At 40.9% G+C, this 17,225-nt stretch overlaps 1 long non-coding RNA gene across 1 annotated transcript; it reads right to left on the bottom strand.

The window, feature by feature from the left end:
• Nucleotides 1–9,290: 9,290 nt before the first annotated feature.
• LOC138006917 (uncharacterized) lies at nt 9,291–14,804 on the bottom strand. Its single transcript, XR_011123956.1, has 2 exons — nt 14,552–14,804; nt 9,291–9,801 (listed from the first exon to the last, which is right to left on the bottom strand). It is a non-coding gene; the product is annotated as an uncharacterized lncRNA (long non-coding RNA).
• Nucleotides 14,805–17,225: the final 2,421 nt, after the last annotated feature.

Here is a 17,225-nt window from a genome sequence, read left to right as displayed (position 1 = left end):
ACTGTCTGACCATATCTTGAGCGTTTAACACTGAAGCTAAAGAGCTAAATTAGGTTTTTGCGTTAAATCAGTCTGATTTCTTTCAACTTTCTTGATTGACTTCCGACGTCAATCAGGGGGGAGTGTGTTGAAAACTGGAAACTAGTGTACACGAGCGATTTAGTTTGATTGAAATGTGACGGGAGACATGCGGAGAGTGGTGAGACGTTTTCGAAATTACATCTTGTTTTTCGGCGGAGTTGCATCGTATGTATCAGTCTTAAGAGATTGTCTCTACCAGGAATTGTATTCTAAAGGTTAACCCTAACCGTACGTTCCTTTTAACCAGTTTTCTTTCGTCTTAGGGGAGTGGTGGGGGGGGTGGGACTGCCACACCCATCACTCTGCTAAGTGCTGCCAGAAGCCCATGTCTAGGAGCGAACTACTCCCAAATTAAACCTATGTCACGGTATTTTTATAAACCGATCTATTCTTAGATTACCTTTTCTGAAAAAAAAAACAACAACAACAACAACAACAAAGGCAGATCCGGTTCTGTGACGCTATAAAGTCAAGTTAGTTTCTTCGAGATGATTGGTCATCGGCCTCCTGCGGGAGTCTCATCCACGCGAAATCCAGTCTAAAAATTAATCGGTTTGTGAAAACGCTGTGACAGGAATATATGGCTGTTGTTCGCTCGTAGTCATGGGCTCCCGGCTGGTGCTGCGCTAACATAGTTTTAACAAAACACACGTTCTTCTCCTGCCATAAAATCGTCCTTTTGTAAGCCTACTTCCTTTCTTTTTAGTTAAATACTAGGTCATTTTTCCGTGCAGTAAGGCAATACCTCCGATCAAGGATCTTAGAAAGGGATTTATCAAGAAAGCTTTTATAAAAAAAGTTCATCCTCTGGATTTTGGTGATCATCGAATTCAAAGATGGACAATCTAAAAACTGTAGTCCATGTTTTGGATGGCGGAAAAGCTATAGTGAGCACAGTATATTGTTCGTAGCAAAGGATTATCTGTCACTTATTAGCTGGTAGGTTATAAAGATGACCGATGGGCAAGAACGGAGGCTAATACACGGAATATCTTCACTTTTTTTTCAATGATTTATCCTACAAGCTAACATTAGCCTCCTGAAGCGGTTTTGAGTCAGCAACGGCGCTGTTGCTGAATCAATAGGGAGCTTTAGCAATGACGACGGCCATGGCAACGAGAACGTCATGCAAAAACATAAATTCCCGTTATTGCGATCACTTCGCGACTATTCCGAACTTTTTAATATGACAAATGTGTCGTTGCTAAAGCTCCCTAATAGGGAGCTTTAGCAACGACAACGGCGACGGCAACGATCGAGAACGTCACAAATTTGCATATTTAGTAGGCAAACAAAACAATATCTTTGCACGCTCTGCACGTGCGTTTTTCATTTTGGTGGTGAAATAGCCAAATTTGAGGTTTTATGGAGGACGTCAGCACTTGAGGATAAATTTTCATTTTCTCCCCCAAATTAAGCTTGACTCATATCGGTTTCATTCTTGAGGGACTGCCACACCATTGTCATGTTAAAAAGCTTTGAATAGGCTCGAAGTGATTACAATAATGGGAATTCATGTTTTGAGATGACGTTCTCGTTGCGGTTCCCGTCGTCGTTGCTAAAGCTCCCTATTAGGGACTTTACGATCTACGACGCGGTCGTCAACGAGAACGCCAGGAAACAACAATGTGATTGGTTAAAAGAGGAAAAATAATCGAGCTGCACGTGCACACGCATTTTAGCACAAATTCGTGCGGTTCTCTGCACAACGACGACGTGAAATAACCAAATTTGAAGTTTTGACGACAACGAGAGCGCACAAATGTGAATTTATAATTCTCTATTTTTACTCTGAAACCGCTGGTACCAATTTATTTTTTTAGGATACTTTGCCCACATTTGAATAACCTGCGATCAGGCGTACTTTTCCTTAGACATGGTGCGAAAAGGTACGCCTGATACAATTTCTTAATGCGTCGTCTGCCCGTAGTCGACCCGTAGTCCAGAATCTGGACTTTACTCTGATTGGCCGAAAAACAATAGAGTTCTTGCAACCTCGCTCCGATTGGTTACAGACTTCTTGTAAATCGGTTAACAGCTGATGAAATTATGGCCGCCGAGAAGGATTTGAATACAAGTGATGTTTAGGCTCTGTTTACAGCTGCTGTTGCTTCAACTTCTGATTGAGCGGAGAGAATGCATCTGAAGAATGGTTTGAGTAAAAGAAGACATTACAGTTGTACTTCCTACGGGATTTGGCAATAGTGTTATTAATACAGGCCAGAACATTCTAGAAGAAAATGCATCGTTCTTCTTCTAGTTGTGGCAAGTCCTTTGGAATATATTCGGAAGCAACAAGTTGCGAATCCAAAAAGAACCGAATAGAACTTTAGGGCTGCCACATTGGGGGAATCAGCCGAGCTGGACAGAGAAATTCGACACTGTTTACGGAATCGCTGAACAATCTGAACACACTTCTAACAAAATGATAGCTGAGTAGCTGCTGCTGAAAAACTAGAATTTCTTAAAGTCCATTTTCCTCATATCTATTTTTATAGCATCTTTTATTGGCAAATATTCGAGTTTAAATAAAGTTTATTGTACTGTTGATTGCGCCTGATGATGACATGAAGAATTCGGGCTTTTTCTGCCATTTTATCTCGAAATTCTTTGTTCCTTGATGGTTTGAACAGAGAAACCCCACCAACTGTCAAGCAGGATTTGCAGAAATAGCTTTGATTGCAGACATCAAAGCCAGAGTGCTATTTTGTTTTTGTCGCGTCTTTACCTGAATTGCTGCGTGCAGGTAATTTCCGGTAAAATCTGATTAGCTCACATTTATAGCATGACACAGATAATATCACTCTTGACAAGTGGGCGGCAGATGACTCGTTAAGAAATTGTATCAGGCGTACTTTTTAGCGCCCTGTCTCAAGAAAAGTATGCTTGATCGCAGGTTAACATTTGTACGACGCGAACGAGATGGCCTAACCGCGAGAAACTTATGATAGTGCAAAGTTATATTTTGAGGTGACGCGCCGGCCCGGGCTCCTGACGTCAGACTGACGTTTAACAATGGTATTCATACAATGCTTGTAATTTAACCTGAGTTTCCTGGACGAGGTTCTCTAGGCACATTCAGCATTAATACTGGGTAACCTGTGGCTCAAACTCTCTGCCGAGCTGATTTCACGTTCCCTCATTCCCCTCCACCCCTGTACCTTAACCTAAAAGACAAGCGGATCCAATTTTTGCAAATTGCATTTTGCGTCTAAAAACTCCTCGCGAGTTTTGGAAAACAGGCCCCAGGAGTGCGAAAACGTCAAATTCACTCCGGGCTATGTCTCGTGTTCCATAATTCCCTGAAACTTAACAATCATTTCTCCAAAACATAAGTTGAGCAATTTTTATACAAGAACGTTATCAATAGTCAAGACCTAGGTTTTCTAGAAGGTCCTTTGGCGAAAGACAGGGAGTTTGCAGCAAAGCATCAAGAACTATACTTAATTTATAGATTTAGCCAAGCCTAAAAGCTGAGCTCTCGGGTTATTTATTCTTACAAAAAGTTAACCTGGCTTGAGCCTAAGATCCAATCAAAAATCATTTCCTGGCCTGCGGTCAATTTTAAAAAAAGCTGACCTCGATGAGCTCTGAACTTGAGCCCACGATATGGTCACGTGATGCTGGTCAGCGGATACTTTGTTTTGACAGGTGTCAATTGACCAAAACATGGACGTCCAATATCAAAGATGTAGGCTGTAAACTAGGGCACAAGTATACAAGTATTGGTTATAATAATAATAATAATAATAATAATAATCATTATCATTATCATTATTATTATTATTATTATTATTATTATTATTATTGAAGCAACTTCCCGCCAGAAAACCCGGGTTGCACCACACAGTTTCACATTGGTATACATGGAGGGGTGGGTGGTGGTACGGTCGTACGGAGACCGAAACAAAATTCTCTCGCACAGATGGGCTACCATATTTTCTTACCCATGGTGCTCCGCGTAGATAAAATTTTGAACTGATTCAATGTATATTCTTTCCTCAGTGATTTTGCCTTGGCACGTAATATCGACCCTCTGCAAAGTCGGTTGGCACGAGTGGAATCAAGCCTGTTACAAAGTTTCAAATAAAGAGATGCCATTTTCAAATGCTTCTGCAATGTGCAAACAAGAGGGAGCAGAGCTGGTGTCCATACATAGCTTTCAAGAGAATGAATTTATCCGCAATATCTCAGGCAGCAAAAACATTTTTATCGGCCTAAATGACTCAAATATTGAGGGAACATTTGTTTGGTCGGACGGTTGCCCTCTGGCTTAAACAAACTGGGAAGCTGGCGAGCCGGACAATGATTACGGACTGGATGATTGCGTTTATTTTTTGGGAGGCAACGGCAAGTGGAAGGTTACGCCTTGTTATATGTATTGCGAATACGCTTGCAAATTTACATTTTCCCCATGCTCCAGGGAACAAGGTAAGTAATCTAAATTGCTCTTCCAAGAGATCATTGGGAGTAACATAGACGGCATAGATGCGCTCACCCTATAACTCGTTCACTAAAGAAGAATGCACTCTGACCAATGTCCGCATTGTCCGTATTACATTAATCTCAAAAATTCAACCTCACCACCGGAAAGATTGAATAAAAATAAGTCAATTAACGAAGTTAGACTAAGCTAAATTGATCATGAGTGATAAAATGGGCTCTGAGTTGCCGAAACTGGTTTTCCGTATTCCATACAAATGTGCTTAACCGACTCTAAGATATGGCGTCTCTTAACAATACACTCTCATTTTCCTGGCTTGTAAAATCTTACCTGTTGGTTGCAATCAAACTATTCCAACCTCACACTTGGTAAACTGGCTAATTTTAATTTGATCTTTCTTGCAAAGGCTCTCATGATTTTAAAGCTGTTTCTTAACATTTAAAACGGTTGAAGTCCGGCTCGCTCCTAGTTTATTTGAATTTTGGAACTGGCATTAGCCAAATGCATGTCCTTCACCAAAGGACCACTACAAGCACCTGGTAACGAGGACAGGCTACTATATTACTACCAAAAGCCCATACGTGATAACGTGGCATTGTCCATCCTTGCCATCGACCGATATTTTTTAAACATCTTAACGTTGACGCATCATACGAAAAGTTGCTACGCCCTTCTTTTTTTCAAACAGCATCTTGTACAATAATATCACGGACATTTCTTATTGTGTCCTCCCACGGTAAATTAATTTAAAATTGTTTCGCATTTGCATAAGGTATACCAAGCGCGTCTTTATGTTTGAACATAAATTTCTTTTAGCTTAGAAGCGAGCAGAGGAAGTGGGTGGGTGATAGCAATGTTTACAAGGCACGTGCTTGACTGGTTAGCAAGTCCCAAATTCTAGTATCCTCCGAGTTGAAAGAAGTAGATTGAAAAGCTGACGTTTGGAATGTTGGCCCTTAGTCGTTTTTAATACGCAGTGACACAATTATCTTGAAGTGTTATGCGCCTGACACTAACAACGTAATCCACTGTAATTTTTTTTTGGTTCATCATCAGGCAAAATCGCAATGGAAAGGAAACAGATGTTTACCTTGCACGAGCAAAAGATTCTTGTACATCACACGATCAACAGAAGGCAGACATCTTCAATAATCTATTGCGCGTTTCTATGTCTCAACAACCCAATGTGCAAATCAATTAACTTCAACCCTGAGCCAGGAAAGGATGAAGGAGAGTGCGAACTCAATGATGCCACTGCAAAAGACTTTCCGCTCCATTTGAAGACATCACCCAGTTCATTGTATTGTGATCCCAACGACCTAATGTAAACTACAACTTCGTTCGGCCAGGGTCCTGTCTCTTCCCCACTCAAGAAAGTACCCTGGTTGAGGCTGTTGACGTGTCTGCTAGATTTTTGCAGATTCCAGAAAGATAATTGAAGGGAGTGGGGGGAGGGAACTATGGTTACATTTTTGTCTCCACTGATCTCATCTACTGAGCTCAGTAGGGAGTAGAAATTAAACAACGCTTGGCGCGGAAATGTCTATTAATCTAAAACGAACTCCAAAAAAGATCTGTTAATCCTCTATGCCCGTTGATACCAGTTCGTGTCGTGTTCGGCTCCCGACAAATTACTTATTGTAGTTTCAAAATAACGTCTGTATAGCGAGCCCAAAGAAGCGCAACTTGAAGTCTACTTAAGAACGTGAGCGACATTTGGTAAAGAAAAACAAGTAGTATCTCCCTTCCAAACACAGAACTGTATTTTACGGATATCAAAATTAAGTCGACGACCACCCTCAGTGCGGATTGGATTTGGACACATGGACACGTGACCAGCCGCAACCAGTGTACTCTCTCGAGGGAGGAAGAGAGAGGACCCCGCGAAAGAGGTCGCTGTAGATTTCTCCAATCTGAGGTCGCTGCAAATTTGAGAGTAGAGATTTTAAAATGCTGCACTAATCTCTTATAATTTTTCTTAAGTTTTCAAGGCATACAGGAAACCACTACTGACTCACTGAAAAACCTTTTCGGAGAGTAACGTTTGCTGCACAGGCCATTCAAGGCTCTATTGTGACCTCTTCTTTCATTCCAAGGGCATCTTTATACCTCGATGAAATTTGATCATTTGGGTGAAAGGAGTCCTGAGAAGGACTGTTGGTAGTGACTAATGTTTCAACAACCCGACTGGAAGTCATCTTCAGAGTCAAGGGACGGTTTGAAATTCAAACGAATGTGTGAGTGATGCTCTGGTCTGTGTTGTGATAGGTAGCTGAAAAAGTAACGTGATTTGTTGCGAGGATGGTGAATGGTGATTGATGCATTAGGATCCGGTTTGTAAGTGAAGGTCGCAGTAGGTTTGTAAGCTGAGAGGAAAAAGTTGTGTGTAGCTTATATTTTCTGTTAAGTAATCGCAGTAGAGGTTGGCAACGGTTTAATGTAGCTTATCATCAGGAGCCGTCAACAGGAACCTCCATCTCTATCCCCCGGGGGGGGGGGGGGATTCAATATATCCCTGGGTGGGGAGGTGCGGCGCGGTCCCTCATACCCTGACCCTGTTTAAGACAAATATCGCTGATTTTCCTACTCTGTTTAGGACAGACTTTCGATTTTTGATACCCTGTTTAAGACATTTAACCCAGTTTAAGACAAAAATTGATAAATCGATACCCTGTTTAAGACAAAAAATGATAAATTCGATACCCTGTTCAAGACAAAAATCCTGAAAAACATACCCTGGCTGGCCGCACGTCCCCATTAAGCCCTTATAAGGGAGTAAGACTGTTTATAGTGTATTTTGTTTTTGAACGGTGTTCAGCCATATTATTATTGAGATCACCGTTCTTCGTCGCTCGTTTGTGATTTGTAACTAAGTCGTGTATCACTAAGTTCCTGCCGGTTTCACTAATGTATATGGCCTGGCAATCGCAGCATGTGATCTTGTATACTGCTCTCGGTCTGTCCTTGGGGTCGTCCGTTTGTCTTTGACATAGCGGCAAGCGTCGTAAAGTCGTTCAGTATTGGTCAGTAAGCAACGCGTATGTTGTAAGGTTGTATGCGTGCGATTGTTTTGGAAGTCCCTCTTATGTACGGTATTGTCGTTGTTGCACGGTAACGGTTGACGTGTTAGGACTGTTGTCGTTTTGTCTGCTGTGTGTGTTGCGTTTGACGAAATCTGTGCTTTAGTTGTTCTTCCTCAGTAAAAACGTTGTTTTAGTACTCAAAATTAGTTTCGCTAGCTAAACTGTCGTTTGAGTCACAAACTACTTGTGCTCCCTTCGTCAAGGTTTCGGTATAGAGGAGTGGTCACTTTGTGTGTCGTGGAATTGTAAGATGTTTGGTACAATAGTCTGTAAAAAGGTACGTAGGCTGATAATTCCTGTTACGTGTAACAAAGCAGTCTAGAAAACTGAGGTATTTTACCGTTTTTTACGATCTCTTTGGTGAACTGGATGTTAGCGTTTTGTTTGTTAATTAAGGCGTTGGTGGAATTCTTTAACTTGGTCTGTGTATTGCCGTGTTATTATCATCAACGTAACGTAGCCAGAAGGGTAGTGTGTGCTTGGGGCTTGTTCCTCGATATTTTGCATGAATATTTCAGCCACAACAACGGAAACGATCACAACACAGAGCAGAGTATCACTACATTCCTTTGAATTTCAAAGCGTCACACGGCTGAAGATAATTTCCACTCAGGTCTTTGAAACGTCAGTCACTGCCAACAGTCCTTCCTCGGACTCCTTTTACGCGGACGATCAAATTCCACCAAGGTATGAAACTCCTGGGTTCACACCATTTTTTATTTTAAGCGCACCTTTGTTGCCCTGATGCTAAAGAAACAAGAGGCTACTGGTAGCCTACACTTTGTTCGAAGGAATTTTAGCCGAATTTCTTAAAAAAAAATTGTTACATTATCTTGGTCAATATCTAGTTCAATTCCGTAGTCCGTAGTCCGTAGTCCGAAGTCCACTATCGTGACCTAGCCATATATGGGTAAGCGAGATCGTAGAATAGGGAAGATATCGTTGACGTCACCAATTGTCATTAATGTGCCAACCAGAGCCTCCTTGGCTGTCGAAACAAAGGGTCTTTCATAGTTCCTGTGGTTGGCACATTTGAATAGCAAAAGCAATGTTTGTAAACAGATATCTTCCCTGTAGTTGTTCACATTTAAAACTGTTGTTGTTTATCATAATAATGAATGCATCACATTTTAATATCTTGTTCAAGTGATGCTCATGAGTGTTAAGGGTTCATTGCCATTTTTTTTTGAAGGGGGGGGGGGGGGGTGGTTGGGGGAGGAGCATTAATACATAAGCTGAATGGGAGTTTGCCTGTACAAATTCACTCAGTTGCTGTATAACACTTAAATTTCAAAACATAAATCATAGCCCTTAATTAAAGCATTTCAGCAGCAGCAAAATCAATGAAATGTTCATAGTAGTGGAGCAGAAGTTTTCTTTCCAGATCATGCCAGTACTGGTGATCAAAGGCAATTCTTTCGACCGACAGGCCTTTCTTTGTGAACACCACAGTCACACCACTTTGCTCCTGTGATTCCATTACTGTTCTCACAACAGAAGTTCGGATCAGAGCAAGCCTCTAATGGAGTTAAAGAAACTTTGTCTCTGGGCATTTAACTTCAAGCAAACCAAATGGGTTTGTGCTGCCTGTATCGAAGACTTTTCCATCTGGTGAGCAGGCCAGCACTGGTTCTTTTTCAATTGATAAACAACAAGACCACTTCTGAACACTTGCACAGGCATTGATCTATTGTTCATTTATTTCACATAGGCATGAATTGCTTCAGATTCATATTTTATACCATGACTGGTATGTCTTGATGTAAAAGACTTTGGATGCATTAAAGTGTTAGCAAAGGTCTCATGATTTCTTTGCCTGTGTGCAAGTTAATGAAATTTGAAATTCTTATCCCTCCCCTCGAATATGTACTTAAAATAAAATGATCAATTTCTTTGGAACTGTTATGCTCGGTGATTCATTGATTATGATGTATGGGCTGTCAAAGCTCCATCGATCACATCTGAAAACGCCTTGAGGAATCCGTACACTGTAGGGACTTTTGGCTCCAGTTGATAAACGATCTACAATCTTGGACAAAACTCGTTGGGAAAATGTTAGCGCTAATTTGTCTGTGTGATAAAGATTACATTCTTCCCACTTTACCCCCTCCCCCCAATCCAATGTTGGTTAAAAAGAGTGTTAACGCTATTGCTTCATTCCATCTTGTGAATCTTGTGATGGCTTCCCAGTACCTAAAATTACAGTTCAAAATTTAATATTATAACACCTACAATAATTGCAGTCGAACTTCGATTATACGGACTCGTTGGGACTAGACAAAATAGTCAAGATAATCGAGGGTCCGGATAATCGAGAATATCAATATCAATGAGGAACAAAAACTGATTATATTAAGAAAGCAACATTTAATCGTGAAACAAAACATTTGCAAATTGTTTGGAAAACAATATGGTCTACACCTTCACTGTCCGTTGTGAATACATGTCCACATGTCGGCAAACTTCATGATCTTTTCCTTGTTCTTGCAGATATCAGATATCTGCCGCTTCCTAATGCCATATTCAGCTAACAAATTGTTAGATTTTTCTCCTTTCTCTAATCGCAAAATTATAGACTGTTTATCTTTTATTGAAAAAACAGATTGCTTACGCTTCAAGGACATGATGATCATGAATAAACATTCCTGATGCCGTATAGCTTGTTTATTTTGCATACCACACTGAACGAGCCAATAGAGCGTGAAATTTCACTCAGCAACAAATCAACTCTAAGCCAATCAGAACTCATTCGAAAGTTCTTCATTTGTTACCACGGGTGCAAGCGCTGCTTTTGCTTTTGCAAGCGAAACAAACTCGCCTTTACTTCACTTTTCAATGCTGTAGTTTGAAAAGAATATGGCTATGGATCTTGATCATGACTAATAAATATTCACAAGGCTGCTGCCTAAGAAAATTTTAAAGGGGCCCTCAGAGCTAAACGCTGAGAACTTAGGAGCCCAACATATGAAGTGAAAGGTGTTGCTGTGAAAAATTAAGGAGCCCAGAGCTATTCTTTGGGAGCCCCAGGCTACCGGGCTCCTGTTAGGCAACAGCCTTGATTCATGAAAAAATTGGGATCAGAGAAGAAGTCTGGGTAATCGAGGTCCAACTGTATTCAGAAAAACAAACATGAAGTGAATTTGTAAAGTAAATCTCGTGGCTTTTTTCAGCTAGAGACACCATTTTCCAGTGGCTAGAGTACTACACCAGGTTCAGAGGAATTCAAAGTCAGCAACGCTAAAGACAAGGCAAGTCTAAAACACAGGCCTCATTCCACAGATCAAGACTAGAAGTCCCTGCTCTACTGATGAACAACTAAGCCAAAAGGTTCCTTTTATTTATCTGTGGCACAGTGACAAATTGTACAGTGACCTGTGATGTGTGTTTTAGACTGCCACTAAAGACTGAAGCTTGACTTGGCCAAATGTTTTCCTTGATTTGAAATATTTCTTTCCCATTTCACTGTCATTTATCTACATCTCTTGTTTACAAACATTAATGTCACATTTCTTTTCACATTCAAATTTGCCAACCACGGAAGAAAAGTATGGCATGCCTTTCCTGTCAATAATTTAAATATGTGTTAAGCACATTTCTTTTTTTTTTTTGGCTCCTTTTATTTTATATTCGTTTTCTATGTGTATTTATATTTGTGCTGTATTTTTGTTTTCATTCTAATTAAGTATGCAACACATGATCGCTTCAATCTGTGTATTGCAAGGTTTCAGTCGGCTGATGATATGTTTTGATATGGAGAATAGATTCTTTTTCAAATCGTTTTCCTTTGTATACTGTTGTCGTTCTAGGAAAGTGATCTCCTTTTCTGAAATTTAAGCAATTAACTTTATAGTTAGCTTGAAGTAATATTAGTTTGTGCAATGAACAGGTTGATTTCCTGTTTATCTACGTGCCATAGTGTGAAAATGCCATAAATAAACCGTTCCACATTGTTGGTTTAACTTTGCTCTGGCTAAGCATTTTTGTTTCAATTTCTGGGTGGTGGACAAAACACTATCCCCTAGCCCATTGACTACCCTGATGGACTACCCTAAAAATACTATTTCAAACTGATGAGTACTTATTGGTCTACAAGTACGCAGGGTCTCAAATATTCCTTAAGTCTAAAAAGGGCAAAAAAAGAATAAATGTGCTAAACACTTATATTTGAATTTATGGGAGGAGATGTAAAATACACCAAAACAAAATAAAAAAGCACAAAGAAAGTTAATAAGAATTACACAACAGAAATGTAATAGATGCATTACACAATCAAGCTGTTTGAAGATTGACTGGAAAGGCGCACCAGAGAAAAGAAGTCATTGTTTCAACAGCAAATTACGTTCTGGTTGGCATATTAATAACAATGGGTGACGTCACGAGAACATCGGTATTAAATTGCATTTGAGCATATCCAAATAGCAAATACACGATACGCAATTGATACATGATCAGCCAATTATAGACTGTTAATATGTGCTTTCCAAACATGGCAACCTGTCTGCAACCATAGAAAACCACTGAGACCTTACAGCGTCAGTGCATGCATTAGACTAAACTAAATTCTCATAAGAAAACTGGGAATGATTTCCGTACAGGTCCCTACTTCATTATGCATGCAGAATATATTAATTATTCATTCGCGCTATTGTTTTCTAGAACAATGCGTATACCCAAGGGAATCGAATATATACATGGCTAATTTGTACTTACGGGATGATCAAAAGTGGATCTCATTCTCTCTCTCTCGCTCGCTCCCTCTCTTTTTTCACCCTCTCTCTTTTCTTTGCCCTTTTTGCTCACAACGTCTCTCTTTCTTTTCGTCCCAGCTTTCCTCTTTCGATTCCTTTGTCCTGTCTGTCTTCTCCAGATCCCGCTCGGCTTTTTCTGTCCTTTTTTCGAAGTCTCTCGCAGTCTGCCTTGAACTCCGTATCACTGTAAACCTCTGGATTACTTGTCCCTCTTCTAGACCACTGAGCTAACGTGTCAAGTTGCTAATTCACACCTTGATAATGATATTTCTTTGGAATTCTGGACGACAATTTACATAACAATGATAAGTAATTATATACGCGTGCCGTGCCGACCACCAATAAATGCACTGATTTTGCTTCTTTTGAAACAACGTCACCCCTTAATAATGCTAACCGTAACCCTTTAGGCTTAAGGTTGAACCCAGTCAAATTCTTTTGGACGTTAATCGAGCATATCTGTGAATGTCTGAATTGCTTGTTTTTTCATCCCCCGTGCTGCACACTTAAAGAGCACTACACGGAAGAGTATACCTCCTTGTGATTGGGGCATCCTATATGGGAAATTTTTTATGCACGATTTATTGCAATATAAAATCTTTGAGTCGACGTTAACCCCTCTTTTTCAGCAAACTGTGAATTTTGAAACTTGATGGCCGCCTCTCAAGAATCAAATATAAACTTATGGAAACTATCCCGACTTTTAGCCGATCACGAGCGGAGCATAGAGTGGTGCAAAGAGCACAATCTACTCTCGTCGTCAATGAAATGCCCTAAACCTGAGTGCGGAAACGCACTCAAATGGCAAAGACGAACTGCATCGGGGGATGGATTTGTTTGGCGATGCTCTAGAAAAAACTGCAATGGACAAGCTTCAATCCGCCAGAAGTCATGGTTCTCTGGTAGTAAGCTTTCCCTTGAAAAAATATTAGCCCTAACTTACGCTTGGGCGCATAAATTCACCACAACACAAGCAGTGCACGAAACCGCGTTAGATGAAGAAACCACCTCGACAGAAACGGTGATAGATTGGTATAACTATTGCCGGGAGGTTTGTGCAGATAGAATAATGAAACAACATGCGAGGCCAATAGGCGGTCCTGGTACAACTGTTGAGATTGATGAGTCCAAGATGAAGTATCACAAAGGTCGCTACATCGAAGGACAGTGGGTCTTTGGTGGCATTTGCCGGGAAACCAAGGCCTGCTTCCTTGTCCCGGTAGAGCGCAGGGATAAAGAGACACTCTTGCCAATTATCCGCGCTCAAATATTGCCTGGAACACGCGTGATGAGCGACATGTGGAAAGCTTACGATTGCCTACAAGACGAGGGCTATCATCATCTCAGAGTTAACCATCGCCTAAACTTCGTTGACCCAGACACGCTTGCCCACACGCAGCGCATTGAAAATACATGGTGGGGAGTAAAACGAAGTATGCCTCGTGCAGGAACATCCGTGAATCTGTTTGAAAGCTACCTACAGGAGTGGTTGTGGCGTCAGCAAAACAAAAGTGATCCATTCGGAAACATCATTGAGCATATCGCTGATTTGTACAATGTGCGATAAAGAGCCCTCTCTATGCACTGCTCGTGATTCGGCGAAAAGAGCCGTACATTATACAGGAAAGAAAACAAACCCACACTTTGCAGTGCTTTGGTGAATTGACAGAGAAACGAAGGACAATTTTACGAGCAAAAAGAAGGTAGGCATTCAATTGCTGCAAACTTTTATTTGGTCCGTTTGTTTTGTACATGAGAATCTGAACCGTATATGTACAAAGATTTCTTAAAATTCCACTTCTTTCGCTTATTTTAAAATTGACAAATGGCTAAAATTGCTAGAAAAGTGCAAAAATTAAGTTGAAAATGTTCGATTTTCCGTATTTCAGTCAAAAATTTTACCGATTTTATTTAAGTCCATATAGACTTAGAAAAAAAACCTCTAAGAAGACCAAACAAAGCGCTACACTACCAAAGGGCGTCTATTGTTATCGCTATTGTTTTCTTGAAACAAAGGACCGTATGCATAATGAAGTAGGGACCTGTACGGAAATCTTGCCGAAAACTGCCGTAGCTTAACAAGAACAGATTTACAGCTGAGCTAGATTAAGCTTTAAGTAACCAGTAATGTACTAAAAATATTGTACAAGCGAATGGTACATAAAAATAATGTGCTTAACACATGTCTAGCTTACCGTTGTTCTTCTGCAAGAGAAACTCCTTCGTCTTCAAGCCTCTTACTTTTAATTAGGCTGTCTTCGATACTAAGTATTCCGCTTCTCTTTACCAAAAGAACACGCCAGTCCTCTTCATATGGTCCGTTTTCATCGTTTTCTGCAATCTGATTGCTATCATCAAATAAGGCAGCTCTTTTTCTTGCAACATTTTGAGGAAGTTTTCGCTTCCAACCGAACGTAGTCGCCATTTTGTTGTTAACGATAACTTAACTGGTCAGCGCATTTACTAATATCAGATTGCCCACTCATGTAAGCGATGCCATTTGATCTTCGGCTCATGAACGCAGTGGATAAATACATTACAATTGTGTGAAGGTTTAATTGAAATGTAAACATATTCGATATACATGTAAATCAAGGTAAAATGTTTTGCTTTGGTATTCAGCGATGCTGAAAAGGCTTTTGTAGACCTTTAAATAGACCTCTTTCATGATGAAGGGCAAATAAAATATTCTTTCGTTTTAATGCTAATAAGCCTTTCTAGCCTCGCTACGACGAGCAAATTTCAAAAGAATATTTGTTTCAAAATGAGGGCAGTAGGCACCCTGCGAGCTGAGCCTCTTTAAAGCTCACCAGAGGGTGAGCAACAGAGGATCTGCAGAAATCGTGTGAAGTCTTTTTAAGTCACGGCAGCCCAAGTTTCTGGGCTAGTCACTCCGGTCAAACCGGTTTAGGCAGCGAGCGCATCATATTTTTGACAAAGCGAAGGTTCAAAATCGAGCCTTCAGGGCCGTTGGCAAAACCCGGATCGGATCGGATCGGACCGGACCGGACCGGACCGGACCGGACCGGACCGGACCGGATCGGATCGGATCGGATCGGATCGGATCGGATCGGATCGGATCGGACCGGACCGGACCGGACCGGACCGGACCGGACCGGACCGGACCGGATCGGATCGGATCGGATCGGATCGGATCGACAAAACCCGGACTGGTTCAATATTAAAATTCCTGCCAATAGACACATGAAATCCCTGGGTCACCAGTTAAGGTTACTTCCCACCTTCACGGGTGTCCTTCCGGAAAAAAGTTCGTACTCGCGTTAGTTTCAATAAAATCATAACAAACTATACATCAGAAGAAAGCTTAGTAAATGTAGTTTACGATAAATATACTGCTTTAGCGAGTTTTTCTTTTGGTAAGTGTTAGAATTGGCGCCGGTAAGACGTGAAACCGCCGAGGGTTCTTCTGTTAAATTTATCGGGTATCGGATGCCGCTTCACGAGCAAAATGACTTCACAGTGTTGTTACTCACAAGCCATCAATCAACAAAAGCTTGTCAGGAGATTCCGATATTTAGAATAATTTCTCATGGCGTCCATTTACACAACATACCTCGCATATTTTTGGCTACTCCAACCTTAGATGCGGATATCTAAACAACCAATCAGAATATCGAAAACGCCTGAGACGATTTCGTTGATTGATGGCTTGTGAATAACAACACTGTGAAGTCATTTTGCTCGTGAAGCGGCATCCGATACCCGATAAATTAATTAGAAGAACTCTCGGTGGTCTCACGTCTTACCGGCTCCTGACAATAAAAGGAAAACTCGGTTACACTATATCTGTTGGCGTAAACTACGTTTATTAAGACTAAAAACAAAATAAGTATGCAAGGCTGGTTTTACGGCTGTGAGGATATATAGTGTTTGTTTGACCAATTTTCGTCAGGCACGGTCTGACTCCTTCAGGGAGTTAAATCATAACTCGTACATAACTCCCTGAAGAAGTCGGGCCGTACCTGACGAAATATTGGTCAAACAAAAACTATATATCCTCACAGCCGTACAACCAGCCTTGCATAATTATTTTGTTTTTAGTCTAAATATTATTTGCTGGTCACATCTCCCAAGATCCGGCACTTGTACTTTGTTCAGATGGCCCTTGCATACACAAACTGTCCACATTTATTAAGCTTTCTTCTGATGTATAGTTTGCTATGATTTTATTGAAACGCAAGTAGGAACGTTTTCCGGAAGGACACCCGTGAAGGTGGGAAGTAACCTTAACTGGTGACCCAGGGATTTCATGTGTCTATTGGCAGGAATTTTGATATTGAACCAGTCCGGGTTTTGTCGATCCGATCCGATCCGATCCAATCCGATCCGATCCGGTCCGGTCCGATCCGATCCGATCCGATCCGGGTTTTGCCAACGGCCAGCCTTCAGTACAAAAATCAATATGGCGTCTAGGAGTGTGATCGAGGCTTGGCCTGGGTTTCACTCTGTCTCCAAGCAACGGCTCACGCATACTCAATAAAGACTTTACACGATTTCTTTCTCGTCGAGTTAAGAAAGGCTCTGCTGGAAGGGTGGGCAGTAGGTCTAATTCACATAAATGCAAAAGAATATAAAGGAGGTCAACATTTATGAAAGTGGTCTCTATAAAGGTAAATTCATGTATTGTGCAAATGATCATTTCATTTCTTGTTCATGAGCTAGCATTTGGCCCTTACACACATCACAACAGCATTTGATGGACACCTGACAATCAGAGGGACCGAAAAACTCTAACTCGGGCTTTTCGCCACACTGGCTGTATTTTTATTTTTTGTGGTCTCATTCACTCATGAAGCCCTTCAAGCTAATCCAACCAGGTCTACCACATGCTAGAAGAGTTAGAACACA

This window comes from Montipora foliosa, chromosome 6 (assembly GCF_036669935.1).
Source record: "Montipora foliosa isolate CH-2021 chromosome 6, ASM3666993v2, whole genome shotgun sequence".
Classification (NCBI taxonomy): Eukaryota; Metazoa; Cnidaria; class Anthozoa; order Scleractinia; family Acroporidae; genus Montipora; species Montipora foliosa.
The sequence above is the reverse complement of the archived record's forward strand: the minus strand, read 5'-3'. Positions and strand labels throughout refer to the sequence as shown.